This window comes from Canis lupus, chromosome 19 (assembly GCF_011100685.1).
Source record: "Canis lupus familiaris isolate Mischka breed German Shepherd chromosome 19, alternate assembly UU_Cfam_GSD_1.0, whole genome shotgun sequence".
Lineage (NCBI taxonomy): Eukaryota > Metazoa > Chordata > Mammalia > Carnivora > Canidae > Canis > Canis lupus.
This window is the reverse complement of record NC_049240.1, coordinates 4528859-4534295: the sequence shown is the minus strand read 5'-3', so window position 1 is coordinate 4534295 and position 5437 is coordinate 4528859.

Sequence of the window (5437 nt, the reverse complement as noted above, 5' to 3'; positions counted from 1 at the left end):
ACATAATGTAGCCTGGGTGTCTCATCCATGAATTATAACATTTTTATTACATCCCAACTGCAAATTATCAACTTGTTCCCTGTCCTGCCAATTTCTTGATTAAATGAGGGACTGTTGGGCATTATGAAAATATATTATAGTAAAGGATGACTCTATCATTTGTCTCGGTTATTTGAATATCTTTATTTAAAGCTTTATCACTAGAACAGCTGGCCCAAACTGAATTGTTGACTTAGCAAAGTGATAGCAGGGACAAAATAAAAAAAAAAAAATTTTTTTTGGCCTAAAAGGCCCATGTTCCATAGTCATTATCTTGCTGTGTCTCCTCATATCTTTCTCTAATATTTGTGTGCCTTTGATACTTTGGTGTCCATTTTGATCATTTTAGTTCCTTCTCTTCAAAGTTATTCTTGCTTTACAGGCCTCATTCCCATGGGCCCAGCTGAAGGGTATTTTATTCTGTGTCTTACACTGATAATGGGGCAATAACTTGTACCCATCAAGTTTCCCCATAAAATGGTTTAATGTCTTGAAGCAGTGCCAGTATGTCAGCTGAGGGAGTGAATCAAGTAGATATCATTTCACGTATATCAGAGACCTACAGTGCATTAAGTTCTTGTAAGGAACTTGCTCAAAAATTACTCTCTTTTAGAAATTTAGATTCTATTCTTTTTAGAAGTTTAGATTCTAAAACTAAAGGACACAAATATCTCAAAATACAAATAAGTACCCATATATTGATCTTTTCATAATTTTCCTCTTATTTGTGTTTGTTTTGATCAAAGTGGTTCATCCACTTTTTTCTAGTTGCAAAGAAATGCATATCAGCCTAGAAGTTTTGAAAATCAAATGTCCTAAAAAAAAAAAAAAGAATCACCCACAGTCCCAAAATCCAAAGAATGGAGTAGTAACATTTTACAGTTTTCACAATTCATTCTGTTTTATGTTCTCCATTCATAGTAAAAGAGGAAAAAATTAATGCATTTCCTTGAGAACTTTCCTCAAGGAAAAAGCCTTCTTTGTTTAGGAGCACCTAGTGGACAGGTTTGATGATAAACTTAAGTCAACAGCTGCAAGCATACAGGCTTGGCTTGAATCTTCTAAGACAAGACAAAAGAAAATCTAAATGTTTTCTCCCAGAAATGGACAGGAATCATAATCTAGGAAGAAAGAGAAAAATTAAAGAAGAAAGGGGTGTCCCTGGCATGGTAGAAGAAATGACCAGTAATTTTTAAGGCAGATCTATCTGAAGGATAGAACAGAGGAATGTCTAATATGCTTTTAATACTAGCAATGAACTCAGACCCTCTGACCCTCTAGTTCAGCTACTCTCATCCCCAAAATTTTCAGTAAATTCTGCAACACACAGTATCTTAAGTTGGTGGGACTCTGGGGAGAAAACACATTGTATAAGAGCACTATGCAGCAGGATAACATTGTGCAGGGGGAAAAAGAACAGCATCCAAGAGGGCAAAATGCAGACGGGAAATCAAATAGGGAATCAAAGTAGGAACTCACAGCCAGAAGCAATTACAAAAAAATGTCACTTCCCTAAAATCCCAGAGATAATGGAAGAAACATTGAGTTTCCCACTGGGATGGGGACATAAGCCAAATTTTATTTAAATATCAAAACAGATGACTCCCAGCAAGCTGGAAGCTTTAGACCCAGTATGTGGGTTACATTTTTAAGAAAATACTGGAAACTTTAGATAATGATGGTGATGCTTACATACTTAAAGGTGGATGTGATGGAGGAGACTATGGGAGTAATCAAAAAAAAAAAAAAAAAAACTACTCAGTCAGTCAAGTAGCCAAATAAAATTCCAATATTTGCCAAGCACTTCCAGAAACAATTTGCTCAGGTAGGTAGAACACAATCCTGATTGCATCCAGGTTTCAGATCTGTCCCATTAATAGCTTCTAAATCTACTCCCCCTATCTACAGCTAACTCTTTAGAGATTCTTTGGCATTGGTTACATGGTAATGAAGGGGGAATACAGAAGGAAGTAGAGAATGGGGTTGACCAAGTAAATCCATTTGCATTATAACCTTGCGCTGTGCCCTAAATCACAGGCAAAAGGGACTACAGGGATATAACCTTCAATTCACAAAGAAACCATATAGGTGGTACCAACTACAGTCCAGTGATCAGGTAAGGGTAAGTCATTAAAGAGGGGAGATAGTGAAGAAAGAGAAAGAAAGAAAGAAAGAAAGAAAGAAAGAAAGAAAGAAAGAAAGAAAGAAAGAAAGAAAGAAGAAAGAGAGAGGAGGAGAGAGAGAGAGAGGGAGGTAGGGAGGGAGGAAGAGGAGGGGAGGCATTCAGAATTAGAGGGAAGGAATGTGAGTGATTTTCTCGCTTTATTCCGTCGCTGTCCTCCCCTCCTGCCTCCCCCGCCTCCTCGCTCCTCCTCTCCTCTCCCTACCTCTCACTCCCTCTCCTCTCATCTCCTCCTCTCGCTCTCCTCCTCCCTCTCCTCCTCTCCCTCCTCTCCTCTCACCTCTCTCTCGCTCCTCTCCTCTCCTCTCCTAAGAGAAGAGAAAGAAGAGAAGAGAAGAAGAGAAGAGAGAAGAGAAGAGAAGAGAAGAGAAGAGAAGAGAAGAGAAGAGAAGAGAAGAGAAGAGAAGAGAAGAGAAGAGAAGAGAAGAGAAGAGAAGATGAGAAAGGGAGATGCCTAGGTGGCTCAGTGGTTGGGCATCTGCCTTTGGCTCAGGGCATGATCCTGGAGTTCTGGGATCTAGTCCCACATTGGGCTTCCTGTGGGGAACCTGCCTCTTCCTCTCCCTCTGCCTGTGTCTCTGCCTTCTCTCTTGTGTCTCTCATGAATAAATAAATAAAATCTTTAAAAATAAAAAAAGAAAGAAAGGGAAGGGGAAGGGGGGGAGTGGAAGGACAGGAAAGGGAAGGAAAAAGAAACAGAGATGAGGGAAGATCATTCCAGACTACACAAGGGTTTGTTAGGACATGGGAGATGGGAGAGGGAAGAGAATATCCCAATCAAGCAGAAAGTCTAAGCTCAGGTTAGAAACCCAAAATAGGATCAAATAATGAAGACTAAAAAGAAGACGGAGTCTCAGTTTATTAGGAAATGGAGAGTCCGTGTAGATTCTTGATCAAGGACTGCCATGACAAAAGTGGCACATTAGAAAAATCAATTGAATCTAGTGAGAGGGATAAAATATAGTATGGAGAACACCTGAGAAGGAATCCGAGTTCAACGTGATGAGAGATGTGACTTAAATGGGCTCCGCAGTGCTATCTTCATGGAGACACCGGCTACATTGAACAGGAACCTAAGAGCAATCACACAAAGAAACAAGAATCGAAGTGCCTATTTCTATTTGTCTAATGGATTAATAAGAAAGAATAAGTAGGACAAGAGGGAGATGCTAAGGAGTCACTTGGAATAAAGAGATTAAGTAGGAAAACAAGAAAACCCAGAATATTTGTCTCCTACTACTACTGTCACAAGTTGTCACAAATTTAGCGGCTCGAGTAACACAAACGTGTTACCTCCTATAAGTCCACAGGTAGTGTCCTCTGTTTACACTCATTGACTAGAACGTTGTCATGTGGTTCCACTTAGCTGGGAGATGGAGGAATGTGGATCTGAGATGGGCCAGCAGTCAGCAGGGTCCGTTACATCCATAAAACGATTTTTTTTAGTGGAATCGGAAAGTTTTCAAATACAGACTCACCGTTGCTTCACAGTTAAGCACCAAGGATGAAAAACAGAAGGGAGAGGAAGGAGAGATGCAGGTAGAGAAACATCGCTTCACAGAGTAATTTCAAATATCAAATAATTTTGCTATTTGATGGCATTTATGGGACATCAGAAACTATTTCCTAGTGATTTGGGAGGATGTCTTTCCCTGGAGATATTTAAGGATTTTCAATTACAATCAAGTGGACAGAAATGTTTTATGATTTCTCTCCTCTTAGAAAGCAAGGAAATGGACAACATAGTCCCTGGAGTTGCCACATAATCCCAACCTGTGCTTCTGGAATGTTAGGTCCCTGTCTTCTCAGCACTGTTTAGGGAAGTGTTCCTGGCAATAATCCAGAAGCTTTCAAGTGTAGGGATAAGGTCAGGAGAAAACAAATGCCAGATATTTCAAAAGTAAAGATATCAAAATATTTCTGGGGATACATAAAGGATGTGAATGGCTTGATTATAATGTCATTTTTTTGTTGTTTGAAAGATAATTTTAAGAGTCATGTCACCTATAATGAGCCAAATTCCATATGTGAGCTTCCTCCATATCTTCAAACATGTAAATCCAATGAAAGTAAAAAAATGACTCACAAAATCTTTCAAGAATCTAGTCACTTAGGAGAGGATATTCTCATCACAAATATTCAAGGAGGACTATCCAACTGAAAGAGAGAACACATACCTGTGTGTGTGTGTGTGTGTGTGTGTGTGTGTGCAGGAGACAGAGGTGGAGAGAGGACTGGGAGGGGCAGCAGTAAAAAGAAATAGAAATGTTTTTTATTAATAAAACTCTGAAAACACTGCCTTCCACCTGTGCGGAAATTACTGAGAGCGTCGCTACTTTGCTGATGCAGCAAGATATTTGGTTAGCAAATCTCCTGACTACACAAGAACGCATCGTCAAGTTATTTAACGTGCTAAGAGCTTCAAAAAACAGAAGTCCTTGGCAGCGTCTTTGCTATGGAGGCATATTTCTGGGTTGTGGGCTCCCCTTCACTGCTCTTGCTACAGCTCTTCTCCCTCCTCTCTGCTCTGGCAGTCTTCCTCTTCCCACCCTTTGCTCCCAGTCCCATTTTACCCAACTCTCTTTGTCCAAGAACCTGCATTACAGCCCTACAATCTCATGTGTCCCTGTGCAGACTGAATATATTCATTGGTTCCCTGCAATGATCCTCTTGTCTAGGCTCGTATAATTTATGAAAAGAAAGTTTGTGAAAGTTTAAATGGGGTCTGCACCATATTCGGTTTAATTCAATGCCTTTTGATCGAGGGCCACCCAGAATTGTGCTTTGCAGTGTGTGGAATATAAAAGGAATACATAGCCCCGTCCTTTCTGTCAAGGAGTTTGCAATATTCCTGGGAATAGACTTTGGATGCTGAAGTAATTACAGGATACAAGACAGTGTAGAGCAACACAATTAAATTATGTAACAAAGACCAAAAATATAAGGTGCAGACGACATTAGGTCTGGTCAGCGCAGGCAGGATGGAGCTCCAGGGAATAGCGTAGAGAAGAGATGGAACTTGACTTTGTCCTTGAGGGATGTATGGATTCGGCTGAGTGCAACTTGAAAGGAGAAAGGCACTTGAAATAGTGGGAAAAGAGGGAGGAAAATTGCAGAGCGGAAACGGTGGGCATGATGTGTCAGAGGGAATGTGAAAAGCTGGCTTCACCAGAAAGAAGGGGAAGGGAGGTCTCAGAGCTGTGTTAGAAAAAGCTG